The 16,134-nt window shown below is 45.0% G+C and overlaps 2 long non-coding RNA genes across 3 annotated transcripts in view; one reads left to right on the top strand and one right to left on the bottom strand.

The window, feature by feature from the left end:
- The window catches only part of A930011G23Rik (RIKEN cDNA A930011G23 gene), a 431,817-nt gene that overhangs the window by 98,880 nt on the left and 316,803 nt on the right, over nt 1-16,134 (top strand). The window lies entirely within an intron of this gene.
- 4930405H06Rik lies at nt 1,698-15,958 on the bottom strand. Of its 2 annotated transcripts, XR_003955764.1 has the most exons (4): nt 12,377-15,958; nt 10,551-10,649; nt 8,882-9,005; nt 1,698-3,473 (listed from the first exon to the last, which is right to left on the bottom strand). It is a non-coding gene; the product is annotated as an RIKEN cDNA 4930405H06 gene (long non-coding RNA). The 2 variants fall into 2 exon arrangements; XR_003955763.1 differs by lacking the exon at nt 8,882-9,005.

Genomic DNA, 16,134 nt, shown 5'->3' with positions numbered 1-16,134 from the left:
TGGAACAATCTATGTAGAACAACCATTTCCCGTGCTCCTTTGTCATCTTTGTGTCTTATTTTTGTGATGTGTCTGTTAAAGACTTTGGGCAGGTTTAGTTTGGTTGTTGGATGTCTTGTTTGGTCTTTTAAGTTTCTCATCCGATGCACAAGCTTGCAAATGTTTCCCCCTCTGTGTCTTGTCATTATCGTTTCTTGACGCGGTCCTTTGCATAGCCGGAAAAAATTAGTTAAGTCCGACTTATCAATTCTTTCTTTCATGGATTAAAGCCTTCGGCAGTTTCATTCAGTTTTATCAGGAAGCGAAATTACTTTGCTGAAGTTAATAGAATGTTTTAAATATCCCCAGTTTTCCATTCACAAATCATTTCTGTCTTCCAGTGTTCTTGAGTTTACTTCAGAATCATCTTTCCGAATCAAGTAAATTCAAGCAACACTTGAGTTATGTGGTGTCTGCTCTAATCTCTCCTGGGGGTATTTGCATTTTAACAAAGCTACAGAAATAAAATTCAACCACAGAGGTAGAATTTCTAGCATTAGAAAACAGGGCACAGTTTTTTGTTTTTTGATTTTTGTTTTGTTTTTGTTTTTTTGGGTTTTTTTTTTTTTTTTTGGTAGTGGTGGTAGAAGAAGGATTTTCTTTTTTGGAAAGGTTTATTTTTTTTAATTGTTTTAAATGGGGGGGGGGGCGTGCATACGAGTGCAGATGCCCACAGATGGCAAAGGCATTGGCTCCTCTGGGCCTGCCATGACAGGGGATTGTGAGCCACCGATGGATGCTGGGAAGTAGAGTCCTCTGAAAGATCAGTACAAGAGCTCTTATTAAACTGCCTGGCCATCTCTCCAGCCCCATCACTATTCAACCTTCTGTTTCTCACATTTGCTTTCTTGGTCTTGACCATTGAGCTCCAAAATTAAGCCTCAAGAAGGGCTTATGTTCTGCTTGGAAGCATGCACAAGAAGAACAAAACACCATGTGACACTTGTTAATTGGCAATAGTTAAAATACACACACACACACAGAGTGTATATTGTGTCTTGGATGTTTAATATTTAAGAGTTTGTTAATGTAGCGGTCATATGTAGACAATCAAGAAGTGGAAGCCAGAGGAGGATTTTATGTCTGGAAGAGTTAATTCCCACCCTGTCATTCAGCACTGTGGACTTCAGAAGGAGTAGGCTGGGCTTTTTATATCATTGCAAGGGCCTGAGGATGGAATCTAGCTTAAGGGAAATTAAAAGTCACTGCTTCAGGGAGCGACAGTTCTCCTTGAAGGTTTTGACAGGAGATGGCAGGGGAATCAGACTCCCTAGACTCGTGTCTGTGGTGTTATCTTTAGTCTGTGTTATTTCCCACAGCCTGTGAAGGTTACCCAGTGGCTTTCTGGAAGATACAGCTGGAATCCACAGTGACAGAACTGTGCGATGAATTCAGAGAACAGGCTGTCATCTCTGCAGGCTCACAGCAATGGGTCTGAGGCAATGTGGCTATTTCCACTTTTATCTTTCTAGAAAAGAAAATGATTTTATATATTGATTCCTAGCATCTACCAGGTGGCTCAAAACCATCTTGTAACCCCAGTTCCTGGGGATCGCTTCTGACTTCCAGGGCACCAGGCATGCTCTGGTACACAGATGCAGGCAAAACACCCATGCAAATAAATAGATTTTAAACTTTTTAAAAAAAATTAAAAGAAAAAGTTATATTTATGGGATATAACATTGGGTCTACAAAATGGTAGCGTTTGCTGGTTGTATTGGAGTCAGCTGACCTTCCATTTTGTGATTTTCCTTTCTGCCTTGTGAGTAAACACTTCTTTTTCCTCAGTCCCTGGTAGTTCTAATCAGGGCTCCCCTCCACCATCTCCATCCCCTCCCCCTTAGTATTTAAGGACCCTAGCACCCTGACACATCCCCCCCAATAGAATGCTCAGAGTCACTCAGGTTTCAGCCTCACATTTTGGGCTCAGAAGAGCCGTCTTCAAGGCTGCCGTGGGCTGAAAGTTTTCAGAGCATGACTTATTAATGAGAGGTTGTATTCCCCCGAGACTCATGGGAAGACAGAGTACCAGCTATACTGCTCAAGTGTTCACTTTATGTTTCTGGAAAAGGAAAGACGATGTCTCCGAGGACATCTCTCCCTGTTAAACATTAAACGTGGTCACTGTGGTCCTCTGCAGTTCTCTTGAGTTTCCCCAAAATTCTCCCAGCTTGCTCTCTGGCATGCTTTTCCAGCTACCAGGTTTTGAGTCAGTGTTTTAGAATGGCAGCCACTCTGTGAGAGAGCCTATGAACGTCTATCTAGTAGGAGGTAGGGACTGACTAGCAGAGGTCACGTTGGGAAACGCCAGAGAGGATCTGTAAAGCTAAGTGTCCTGCAGTCTCTATTCACTGAAGAGAATGCCAACTGCAAGCTTCAGTTCTCTCGACCTTGAGCCAGGCTCTTCTTAAGTCCGAGCTTGGATGTATTTTATGCACAGTTTTCTCTAAGTGGCTTTTTATTTGGCTAACTAATAACAAAGAAAACTGAGGCTTACAGGTGCCTCCTAAATAACTAGACTAATGTTACAGTCAGGGGCACAAAGAGCCCGGAACAGGTAGCCTCACATGCTTGGAACTGTAGCCTCTAACCCTGCTGGTGGGGAGACCCGGAGCCTGGCAGCTCTCACTGGATTAAGAGTAGTTCGAGACTTTAGAGCAGACATAGTCAGAGAATGACTTGGGAGTCTCGAGTCGTTAGTGGGAAGGAAGTGTTGCCTGTTGGTTTTCTCATATGAGATACTTTTGTCCGATCCAATGTCACAGGGTGGGGGTGAAGCATGGAAGGAAAGGCAGGGAGTGAGAATCGAATTCAGTGATACCCAGAGACTGACTCCTGAAGACATCGAACAAATGAGGCAAGATCAGTGAGAGCAAGCTCACTTCAGCAGGAGAGAGAGAGAGAGAGAGAGAGAGAGAGAGAGAGAGAGAGAGAGCGCGCAAGAGTGGGAGCAAGGGCAAGCCTGCACCTGCGGGGCGCTGGATTGAAAAGAATACGTCCGGTGGTGGCTCCAGGGCTCTTCAAGCTTCCTCGATCTGTGTGCGCCCCTACTCTTACCTAAACACCGGAACCTTTTAACAGAATTTACAGTTAGTTTTAATTGACAGCTTTATCTTCATAGAGACAGCCCAAGGTGTTTACTGCAACCCAGGCAAGTCCAGTGGGGCTCCTTCTGACTCTCTCTTCCCAGTCTCAGTTGATATGTTTTCCTTTCCCTTCACTCGCGGCCTTCCTGCTCTTCCTGGCCACTCCGCCTCTGCAGCCATCATTACACTTTAATGCGGAGCTTCTGACAGTGTGGACCACAGCACTTGTTCGATGCTTCATGAAACTGTAAAGAGTTCTGTTGTCTGGGATTCCTGGGCTGACTGTCCAAGGCTTCATTATCCTTCCCTCCCTCCATGCCTGCAGGGTAGGAGTCTGACAGTAAGGAGCTGAAAGGCAGGAAGGGCAGGGCAGGAAAGGGGGTTCATATATGTTAGCAGCACACTGCAAGCACGTCTGCCTGCTTTATTGGTGGATTTTATAGAAAGCCAACTTGCTACGGTTTCTAAAACCAGATTTATCTGGCGTGGTAGGTTTTCCAAGCACAGTCAACTCAATAAAAATAATTATTGCACTTTGAAAATAGTTCAGGCTAGCCTTGAACTCCTGTGTAGCTGAGGCTAACTTATATGTCCTAAGTACCCACCACATCATGCTCTAATATTTTGTAAAGAGGAACCCTTTACCACGTGCCTGGATATCAACTATGCACATATAATGCAAAAAGTCTTCCAGTGTCACAGAAGAAATACAAGGAAAATAAATAAACTAAATAATAGGAACAGCAAGGCTGTATAGACATACAAAGAGATCATAAATCTGTACCTTTTTAAATTGAATGTCTGACAATGGGGCTCTGGAGGACACAGCAAGACACCAACGAGAGAAGAGTATTACAATAAGTGTGTGACTTCCCTAAATGGTGACAGTGGTAAATGGAACAATGGCTTGTCCAAAGCCTGGGAGAGCAAACAGCTTTCTTTCCAGACAGGATTAAATTGTGGATCTCGAGGTGAAAAGATGGTACAGGATTGTTCACGTGGCCAAAGGCAAATGGTCTCCATAAGATACGGGGGAGAGCCGAGGTCAGGGAAGGAGATGTGACCACAGAGACAGAGGTTGGAGGGACACAGGCCATGAGTTGAATTAGTAAACACTATCTGGGAGCTGGAAAAGGCAAGAGTTTATCCCCAAACTCTGAACAAACACAGCCTTTACTAAGACTCTGACCTCTAAGGTTACAAAATGGTAAGTCTGTGTTGTTATGGTTACGATGTTACTACTGTGGTAACAATAGCGAGCAGTCTTGGTAGATTCCAAAGTCTCCAAGTGTAATCTTTATAAAAAGTCTATGCTCCTCCCTTCCTGGATAATTTGCTGTAGTTAAAGCTCGCAGATGAACATTGTGGTCATAAAGTGGAGCTTAGCTTAGACACTCACAGGTCCTCTGTTCTCTGTTCTCTCTCCTCTGCTCCTTCCCACTGGCAGCTTTGGCTCGCCTTTCATGCTGAGCAGTGAGCATCTCTCGTGGTTGAAGTCTCCTTGCAGATGGCAGCCTGTGACTTCACTTCACTTCTGTTTTGCTTTTCTTTCTTTCTTTTTTCCATGTTCTTACACAAGTGTGGCTCCCTACCCTAAGATGCCAGCTTTCAAATTCTGACAGTAGTAATAGGTTTTTCCTTCATTCTAAAGTGACCTCCAGTCTCCCAGTTGCTGGCTTTGACTTTTTCAAAATTAAAAAATAAATAAGAGATTTCAATGGTGCTTTAGGCCCCAATTCCTTGCTGTTGCATTTTATATGTGTGTTTTCATTCACGCACACAGTGACTCGGCTTTATCCTCATTTAACAAGTGTTAAGGAGTAAGGATCTGTGCTTGGTACCCACACGCGTGTACAAACACAGAACCCCACAGGCATGCATGGGGGAGGGGGAGAGGAAGTGGGAGAGAGCTCATAGGATAAGGTGAAGGGCTTCCAGGAGGGCACAGATCTCAGGAGATGTAAGGAGAACTGGGTGTGTGTACAAGACAAAGCATGTTCCCAGACATAATCTGCAAGTTTGATTATAACTTGCATTTTACTTTTAAATTAAAGCTAATTGTGTAAAGCTACCCACTGAGCATGGATGAAGTGCTTGGTAGGACGAGGTGCTTGGTGGGAAGCCTGGGTGTTAGAGAATTGGGAACTATAAGAACTGACGCTGTTCATTTGGTTACCGTCCCCCCTGAACGCCGAAAACAACATGCAGACACAGATACCACATAGCAGGACAATGTAGGGTTATTTGACTCTGAATCACGTGACATAAGTTCTGGGTCTCGGAGAACCCATTTTGGGATTGCATCCTGCAATCAGAAGGCTCATTTAACTTGACTCAAACCTTAAGGGTAATGCCATAGAACTGAAGTTAGGCAGGGGAGAAATGTTCTCCAAAGATCTTCAATTCTCACTCTGCATGGACCTGCTTCTCTAAGGCCGTTTGTGGAGCCTGTGAAATGTCCTAGTTGGGGCCAGAAATCCCTATTGGGAAGCCACAGAGTGGGTTACAGCATGTAGCATTCTAAGCTGATGTGGCTTTCCTTGGATCCAGATTCCCATGTCACTGAAGGGTGAGGGTAGTAAATCCACTATTTCTCTTTCTCTTTCCCTGGGCTCCCAGACTGAGATCCATGGTCCTGATGCCAGGCTTACCACCTAATTGAGATCGTCCATTGTTCAGTACAAGATTCAGCCCATTTGGGCCTCTAAATAAATGATTTGTAACTAGAGCAAAATATGCCAGGAGCACCAGGAGTTAAAAAAAATATTTCTCTAACTTTTCTGCTCTTTGCCAACCCTGACAATACATTTCACAGTTTCTAATTATACATCAGTTTCGGATTATATTATCTTTGAAGCAAACTGTAAAAAAACTAATAACTTACACAAATTATTGGACTTACTACACTAATGAGTGTGTGTTCAGTTTGCACAATAGGCTTCTCTACAAGCTTAATTTTTCAGTTCAGAGATTTATGTGTGGGTCCAGCTTGTTTTAGCAAGGAGCGTCACTGCAAGCATTAATTATAGCGTCTAGTGCTCCCGTTGTAGTTCTCACCCCCAAAATGTAAAAATATTTTTCTTTTCAAATTTAGTAATCTATAATTCAGCCTCCCCCGGAAGCTGGACGGCAGAATTTACATTTTACAGAAATGCTCCGGAGTCGGGAGGGGACAACAAACACCACCAGCAGCAACCTGCGGAAGGAAATGCCTGCATCCCTTCAGGCAAAGCTGCCCACACCGTCCCTAAAGCCAACGGTAATGATAGGATGTATGAATGTGTGAGCACTCGGGCAAGCCTGGTGCAAAGGCTTTCCCATGGTTTTGATCTATAATTTTTACTCCCTGAAAAAGCAAAGGCTGCCTTCCTCTTCGTTTTGTTCTCAGTGGTTAAGGTTTGGGGCATTGACCTCTGCATGATGTTTCCCAGGAGGGGAATCTTTGTCTCTGAAGATTTTGGTTGCAGCTATATGTGTTGCCCCTGCTGATGCTGTTGGCTTGCTGGAACCTCCCTTGCTTCTTTCTGCTGTGCCCCCTGTAGCGGTGGGGATGGAACTTTGCAGGGTGGATCAATCCCCAAGGCTCCTCCCTGCCTGTTGGTTTCTAGCAGTAGGAGATCCTTGAAGTACTGGAATGCTGGCAGATAGGGAAATTTCTCCTCATCCCTCTGGGCTGAAGACTGACTGGTTCTTCCTTTGAGGGCATATCCTCTCAAGATCGCCCATAAAAGGGGAGAGATGTTGGAGCCATTGTGCAAGTGATATAACAATGACATCAGGTCCTGTGAGGGTGCTGACTCTGTGTTCATGAACATGTGTAATCTGCTGTAATCTGATGTGCTCAAAGAATTATAAAGGCAACAGAGCCTCAGATACATTATCAGGAGACCTTCATGGGTGTCACTTGGAGCCTGCTAAGACTGACTTTGTTGATTTTTTTTACAACCCATTCTTCCTATTTTCTGGCTATCTTGGCCATCTCATACCCAGCTTAAGCTCCCTCATTTACCTTCCTGGGTGTCCTGGTGTATTAGCCATGATATTGATGATGTTCGACTGATGCTGTCCTCTGGCCAGCTTTGCTTTTTCTTTGGCATCTCAGCAGCTCTTCCATGGCTACCAGTTCCATGTTATTAAAGTCTCTGTTTCTGCTATATGAAATAGTTACTGATGTTCAATTAAACCTGGCCTGGCATAGATATTGTTTCCTGGGACACTTTCCAGCAGACTGAATCGGTCTCTTTGTGAAAAATTTTAGCAAGTTCAAGTGTGTAAAGTCAAAGTTTAGAAAAATTTACTACATTTTAGACCTCAAGGAAGAGGAAGTGATAGTAACCAGTTTGTAATGATATCACCAGGATATCAATAAGCTGACGAATTACTTTATATCCTGCTTTAAAACAGGACATGTTAATTATGTGGACCAATGGAGTTCTCTATTGTCTACCTTGGATTTATAACATTCATAATTAGGAATCTAATGTGGTACAAAGCAATGGTCCTAAAATATATTAATGGAAATACTTAAAATATTTATACATAATTGCACAACACCTCTGTCCTTATTTGAGGCAGACATATTTAGATAGGGTGGGTAATGGGCTTATGTGATTTTTCTGTGTCAGGATAATTGTCTCCCCTGGATCGCATAGCTGCATGACAGGTAAGGGGTTTGTATTTGTCTCCTTACTGCTCTTCTAACAGAATACCGCTGCTTAGGGAAGTTATAAACACTAGCTTGGCTAATGGTTTTGGAGGCTGGGAAGTCCAAGTGTGATGCTAGCTTCTTTCGAGACTTCAATCTTCTCACAACATGGCAGAAGGGCAAGTGAGCATGCCTGAGGCAGAGGACACTGGGTCACACTCATTCTCAGACCAGAGCCCACCCACCCTTGTGACAACTGCCCAGTAATGGCATTCATCCATCATGTGCGAAGTCCTCACGACTTAGTCACCCCCCAAAGGCCCTGTCTCTTAATGTTACCACAGTGAAAATTATATTTCAACAATGAGTTCAGGGGTGGGGGGGGGGTTGGGGGGAAGCAGGACTGAAATCAAGTGTTGTCTACATTTCTGTGGCCAGGTAGAATTCTGTAATGAAGTTGCCACTGGACTTGGAATCATAAAATGTGGGTCTTACCTGACATTGAATTCCTCAGAAATGGGATTATTAGGGTTCAGGAATACCTGAAGGAAGACCCCCAGACTCAAATAATATGCAAGAACAAAGAGTGCTTATTCTGCAGAAACAGCCAGCATGCTGGGGGTCACCGCTGCATCAAAATGGCGATGACCACAGACAAAGGTGCACAGGCCTTCTTATTGAACTGGAGGAACTTTCTAGAAGGGTCAGGTAATCTTAATGTGATTGACGGGGGCCAAAGCCCTGACCGTAGTACAATTTTGATTGGCTACTGTGTAAGGGTTAGCTAATTTAAAATCTCATTGGTGGTGATGGCATGCCCCAGATTGACTGCATCCCTGCACCATGAACATTAACCACAGGAAGGGCTGCTCAGCACAGATTCTTCACACTCTTCCTCGAGGCAGGGTGGGGGTGGAGGTGGGGGTGGGGGATTTTATTGTCTTGTTCCTGCACTTTGGGGTCTGCTGCTGGAGCAGATGACCTACAGCCTAGTTTCATGGTCTGCACCTGAAGCCAATGACCTATGACCTAGTTTCTGAGTGGAGACCAAATGGAATGACCAGAGATCTAGGCCCCCTCAGGGCGTTGAAAGATTCAGTAGGAGAAGCACCTGGAAGGAAGTGAGGGCACAGGGCAAAGCAGGAGCCGAGATGCATGAGACGCATGGTGAGATTTCATCCACTTGACTGCATCCAGGGCTCTGGGATTTGATGGGCGCCTCGGAGGAGCCCTGTCTGGAGGGAAATGTTTCATATCACTCTAAGTGTCAGTCATTCACTGTGGGCAATCCCTGAGGGGATGCCAATAACCTTGTGCATCTTTGTCCCTAGAGGACAATTCTCAGGACTAAAGCCCAGCTATAAGCTCCTCCCAGTGACATCTGTAGACACCGAGATATCAACAAATTGACCCAATAAAGGAGAGTTGTGGAACAGTGACCTTTCGGAGCCAGTGTCAACATTTTCATCCTGCTTGGCTAGGTGCCTTTGAGCAATGAGCTAGCTGTGTACAACAATAGGAGCAGTGGGCTCTAGGATCATCTGTTGTCGAATATTCTCTCGGGAAGTGGTAGTTACCACCCGCTGCATCTAATTCATTCAAATGTCCATCCTATCCCTGCTGAGGTTGGATGTAAGACCCAGAGAAGGTTGGTTAGAAGCCAGGTATGTCTGATACAGCTACCATTAGATCCTGTGAGATTCCTCAATGCCTAGGATGCTGGTTGGGGTGCTGGAACAAGGAAACACATAGGCTGTGTACTCTGATTCTATCTGATCACATAGTCAATCAAGACACACAGTGCTTATGTGCCAGGCTCCATGTGAGAGGCACAGATAGGAATAGATTTCTGTCCTCTGGGAACTCGTCACCTGGCACAAGGAATATTTAAAGGGGACACGCAAAGACAGTGATTATCACATTCTGGAGAAATTTTAAAAGTTTACAGAAAGGAGAGGGATAATCTTTGGATTGATAATTAAAATATAAATGAGTTCTCAAAATACAGGCTGACCAATCTAGGCATGGGGATAGCAGAAGTCGGCAGAGCCATGAGAGGATAGACTGGGTGGGAAGGGCACGGACAGGGGCTTTTGGTGGAGCTGGTGACTGGTGTGAGAGCCACAGAAGGGTGTAGAGCCATTGACTAAGCCCCACTGGAAGAGCCCTGTGTGGTTTGCTAACCGGTTTGGACCAATGGGCATTTCCCACACAGGCTATGACATCGGCATAATGAAAATATTCATCCCAGGTGTGAGGGGAGAGACAAGGCAGAGTGGGAACGGGGCTCTCAGACCCAGGGCCATGGCACCTCTAGCTTAGAAGACTTGGAGAAATCTTACCCCCCCCCCCACCTTCAAATATGACTCAAGGGACCTCTTATTCTGGCTGTCAGTATGATCCCATAGGGTAAGGTTGGCTTTCACTGAAACATTGAGGGGTAAAAGAACCTCTGGTGGGGTAGATGGGTGGGGATCTTTGTGAAGAAGATCTCGCTCTTAGATTACCAGGTGAAAGGTCCGGGTTATGTGAAATTGAGTACAGCCCATCTTTGCATAAAACACAGATCTATGCAAGAGCATGAAATGCTTTTGCTCCTCAAATTCCCCTTTTCTTTTTTTCTTATTAATTTGGTCCCCAAACTAGAGAGGCCAATGGTTTGAGAGCAGCAGAATGGTGGAGTGGGGAAAAGGTAGCAGGGGGATATTACTGGATGGTGGCAGGCCACACAGGGATCTGCTAGAACTATCTGTGAATTTTCTTTTTGAGCTACTACTCACCTCTCTGTACCAGTGGGGATGCTATCATGCCCTCCGAGGGCAAGGGGAGGTGGCTTGTGGGCTTCTGAATTCTGGAGACGGCTCTTCCTCTTAGGCGTGCTGGAAGCAAAAGGGTCCAGCGCATCTGTTTTAGTCTCTACTGCTGCTTGTATACTGAACGCTGGGATGAATTGTGTCTAATTTTAGGTTAGTCATGACACCTTGAAAACTACTTCCCAATGTTTATTTATTGAACCACTTAGGGTTTACAATAAATCCAAATTAATGACAGCATGATTAAAATAAATGTCACTGCAGCAAGTCATGGGGCTTTTATGGTAGATCATTCTGGATAGATGTTGACATCGACATGGCTACTGCGAACAGAGCAGAAGGAGGAAGCTTCCTGTATGGTTACCGTGATCCTGTCATAAGGACATTCTGGTGTTTAGAGTCACTCTGAAACACCCACAGTTATGAGTGGGTAACGATGATATCACAGAGAAATAATGCTTACAGACTACTCTGTACGTTGACATTTTGTGGGTCAGGAAGAGGCATGAAAGGAAGGCATTGACATCTTACTGTCAGCCTTTAAAGTGAGATGGTTCAGAGCAGATTCGTAGCTTAGTGTCGAGATAATTTCTTTATTTTTCTCAGTTCAGTTTTGAAGTATTTATGCAATGGGAAAAGGCAAGCATGATTGTCTTACCATTTCATCCCAGCTCTTCTCTCTTACAATGCCTTTTATTCAACTTTTTACCTGGATCTTTAAAAGCCACAGAGTTCTAACAGAAGGTTCAGTGGGTAAAGGCACTTGGTGCCAAGGCTGGTGACTTGATTCCCAGGATTCACTCGCTAGAAGGGGAACCAGACTCTGGCATGCGGTCCCCCGATGTCCACATGACACTGTAGCATAGATGTACCTGTTTCTCCCCATACTAACTAACTAACCAACTAACTAACTGGATAAATAAGTAAAGCTAGGAGAAAATTAAAGTGCTAAGGTAGATATTTTATAAAAGTAACTGCCGCCCTGCTAAGGGAAACCACTTTTGCAAGGACAATGGACAAGTTGCTGCTTCATTTTCTTTTTCTCTCACTGTCTATATTTTGAAGTCAGAATTTTTATCTTTTCTCAGTATATTTTGTTCTTTTTTTTTTTTTTTTTGGATGCAACTGATAGGTTATTTTTCTACCGTAGGTGAACTGAGCCAATTTACGGCTGATTAGAGTAAATTAAAGGCAGATTTATTGGGAAGTTGCTCTAGAGTGGGCGAGTTCACTGGCCCCAAAGACTGAGGCCAGGGAAATCATCAAGAGGGAAGTGGGAGAAAAAGAAAAAGGGCACACACTGTACCTTACACAGAGAGAGAGGAGAGTGGGGGAAGGGGAGGGGAGGGGAGGAGAGGGGAGAGGAGAGGAGAGGAGAGGAGAGGAGAGGAGAGGAGAGGAGAGGAGAGACACCAAGAGAGATAGAGAGACAGAGAGACAGCACAAAAGAGCAAGAGAGGGCAAAGTGTCTGGATTATATAGGGAAGAGCCTCTGGGGAAGGGCAGCCCAGCCCCTGGGTTGGAAGTTCAGGGTTGGGCTAGGTAGGGACTGAGGGATGAGAAACTGAAGGGCAGATCAGCTCTGCCTTGGTAGGGAAATATGCACTCAGTTCCCATTCCCCCACCCCCGCCCCATCTGAAATCAAACAACCACATTGCTTTTTTTTTTTTTTTTTTTTTTAAAGCAGGTAAGTATTACTTATTGTTGAGCCATGTAAGAGGCTGCGGTTACTTTAGTTTTATTTAGTGACAGACAGACAGACAGACAGACAGACACACACACACACACATACTTTTTCTTTCTGGAACAAGCAGCTTCCCACTCAGTGATTTGAGGTCTTCTATTCTTTTCACATGTCCAGCTCAGCTCTGCCCAAACCTTCCGTTTGGAAAATGTCCCTTGACATGGTTCTTATAGTTAAGCCCTCGGAGTCCTGTACTATCCAGTTTCCCTCTGAGGCATCTGTAGCCTTGGTTGTGCTGACTCACTCTGGGCTGATGGAGAGCTGGCCTCTGCTCGCTACATTGTTACACTTCAGTCTCTCTGTGCAGGGTCTTGTGTTGCTTTCTTTCCTGGCTGGCTTATTCACGGTGCTGAACCGGCAGGAGACATCAGTTTTCTGAGGTTTTACATACTTGCTTATAATCTTTCTACTTGATTGATAATTGGGCTACAGCCAGAATCCTCCATTGTAAACACATTTCTCTTGGATTCTGAGGCTGCTATGGTGACTTCTAACTTGTGATGTGGTTTTTCAGAATGTGAAAGAATATTCCCAGTTCTTGGTTTTCAAATCCACAAATTTTAAGTTCTTTGTATCTCTGATATTCATATATTTATAATGTTATCTCAGCATGGGTTAGTTCTTCATTAACTTTTTTTTTTTATCACTTCTCACCCCCTACCCCACCCCCCGAAACCCAACGTCTTCTAGTTTCTGTAAATTTCCTTGGTTTGTTTCTCTCAGAATTCTGTTGCTAGTACAGTTGTGTTTTATAAAAAAGAAAAAGAAGCCAGGGATATGTTTGGTGGACGCACAGTATGGTGTGGGGGGAATGGTTCCTCTACAGGCCCATGCTGAGGCATCCCCACCCCCACCAGGTACCAGCCATGGGATGGATAGAGTATGGAATAGAGTTTATTTAGGCTAAGAGGAGGGGAGCTGAGGGGATAGGAGGTAGTAGAGACAGGGGAGAGCAGGTGGGGGAGAGTAGAGGAGTAGAGGCCAGCCATGAACACGTGGAGAGAGAGGGGGAGGGGAATGGGAGAGAGGGGGAAGAAGGTAGGGAGGGAGCAAGAGCTACAGAAGAGAAGAGAGCAAGAGATTGAGGAGGGGGCAAGTGAGTCAGGCACATCTGGCTGTTGTCAGGTAACTGTGGGGCAGAGCCTAGAAGAAATGCTAACAAATGCTCTCTCTGTCCTCTTTCTGGAACTCTGGCTGGTCAGGCAAAACCTCATTTTCTCAAGTTTTCTGTCCTGTTTTCCATCTCTTTGACGTGTTGCTCTGTGTGGCTTCTCATGCCTGCCCTTTACAGTTTCCTGTATTTAAGTGTTAGCATTATTTAAGTTAAAAAAAATCATGAGAATTTAATGCAGATGTTTGATCATATTCACCCTCTTCTGCTCTTCCCAGATTGCCCCCCCCCCCAGCTTGTCTTTTTTTTTTCTCCCCCAATTAAGGCCAGTTTGTGCTGCCCAAATACCCTTAGATGTGTGGCCTTCCACTGGAGCATGGTTGACTTACCAGGGCTACTTTCTTAGAGAAAAATGACCTTTCTTTTCCTGGAGCTAGCACTGTCAATAGCTCCTAGGACAAGGATGGCACTCCATGCCCATCTCTGCTCTCCATGCTGGCGTTGGAGTTATGTGTTCTGGACCTGGTTCACACAGGCTTTGTGCCCAGTGTCCCACCGAGCTCATATGAGGCTTCAGCACTATTTAAGAGTAAGAGAAATCTCTTATTTTACAATCTATATTCTTAGCACTGCCATGTTGGTCTTTCACAGACGTTATTTTAAATCCATTATTATTAAACTAACTTTTTCTCCTCTAGTAAAGAGGTCACCGTGGTCCCTTTCCACGAGGAGGGGAGAGCAGTGTCGCGAGTGTGTCCAATTTCCAAGCACGCTAAGGAGAGCAGTTATTTATTTTTTTTGACAGTTTCATACATGTACCTAACGGATTTCTGTCATTCTGTCATTTCTCCTGCCATTGCTTCTCGTGTCTCCCCTTCTTCTCTGCTGAAACTCTTCCCCTTTCCCTAGTCTCCCTCCTGCTTTCACGTCTTCTCTCCATGTGTGTGATACACTTAATTAAGTCACCTGCATGAGCATGGGAGAGAAGATGCTCACTATAGCACGAGCTAAAACACTGAAGAAAAGGACAGATCCTCCTCCAACAACCATTAGCTGCTAAGAGTCCCTCAGGGATCCACGGCGAAGTCTTGATGGGCCCAAGCTTGTATGGGTCTTGCTGGTCACCAGAGCTACATTAGATTCATGAGTAGAATAGCCGTGTCATATCCAGAAAATATCTTTTTTTGTTACATATCCCTAATCCTCCTTCCTTCCCTATCTTTTACTACTCTGCTGCTCTGAGATATTTCCTGGGCCCCAGAGGGAGTGGTGTCCGTGTCCCATGTGTGGCTACACGCAGCTCGTTGGCCGGCTAGGAGGCTCTGGAGTGACTGAGAGTAAGACTTCAGACTTTCTGAAACTGATTGTGACATCATGGAAAATTTCTTCTTTTCTTTCTGCACTATGTCTCATTGCATGGATTCCTTTTGTCTTCTCAATTCTTTGCTCATCTTACTTTAATCTTGCATGCTTTCCTAAAACTCCAGGCATCCTTGGCTGTCCATTCATATCTAAAGATAGAACCCTTTAGAAAGCTGAAAGGAAGGTTGTCTGCTCATTGGACTCTCCAGGGTTGGCCTTCGATGGAAGGCAGCAGTCTACTGCTGCTCTTCACCGGGGACTAATTTACCAGAGCTCATAGTACTCTTGCCTGCACTTGGTTCAACTGCCCTGGAGACAACCCCTTCCAGTGCCAGGAATCTCTTCCTATGCAGTCTACAGATGCTCACTCCATCTCCCTGTCTTCATTTGCACGCCTCACCTCCATCTTCCCTCCGGTGCATCTGTCCCCTCTCGGTGTCCTGCAGGGATAAGGGAGGATGGCCAGATCCAGCAGCACTCCAGCTGTGGAGACTGCCTTGGTGCACCAGCCATCTCCAGTTCAGTTCTCATGAGCATCCTCCTTCACAGACACTTTCCTGTCCCTCCTCCTCTCTGGGACACCATCTCCTCCGTCTCTATTCCTCTATCCATCTTCTGAGGCTGGCCCTCAGATCCCTTCATACTGGAGTGATTTGTATTCCAAGAACAGGGAGATTGGAAATACCTGCTATCTAGAAACTGAAAATCCAAGCCAATCGTCACTTTAAATTGTAAAATGGGGCATTATCATGTATGCCTGAGTAAGTTGCTATATGGAAAGTCAGTCTCTCTCTCTCTCTCTCTCTCTCTCTCTCTCTCTCTCTCCCCTTGTCTGCTGAAAGCTGACACACAGATCTTAGGAAGACACTCTATCTCACGTTAAGGAAACAATGGGTGCGCTTGATTAAGGCTGAAAATTACCTTGCTGAGCTTTTCATCTCCCATTGGTACAGTGGGGATTTCTTTCTTCCCTTTTAACAACAACAGCAGCAGCAGCAGCAGCAACAACAACAACAAAATCATGTCTTCTGATCACATCAGGCTCAGACTACAATAGGGAATAACTGTGTGTCTCCCAGCCTTTCAGCACAGGAGCCCCGAGTGCAGGGGTGACCAGGGGTGAAAGGCTCAGCATTCTAGTGGCGTCTAAATCAACAGAAACCCTACCAGGAGCTGTAGTGGCTGGTGTGGAGGGAAAGTATGATTCTGCTCTCTGACAGATGGTGGCGTTGTGGGGGAGATACAAACAGGAACTGCATTACAGGAGGTCAGAAGGTACGGTGGGTGTAATTGACATCGATGGTTACTTTGTGTCAGCTAAGGTGCCTGACAA

Source organism: Mus musculus, chromosome 5 (genome assembly GCF_000001635.26).
Source record: "Mus musculus strain C57BL/6J chromosome 5, GRCm38.p6 C57BL/6J".
NCBI classification, from domain to species: domain Eukaryota; kingdom Metazoa; phylum Chordata; class Mammalia; order Rodentia; family Muridae; genus Mus; species Mus musculus.
This window is presented reverse-complemented; position numbering and strand designations above follow the sequence as displayed.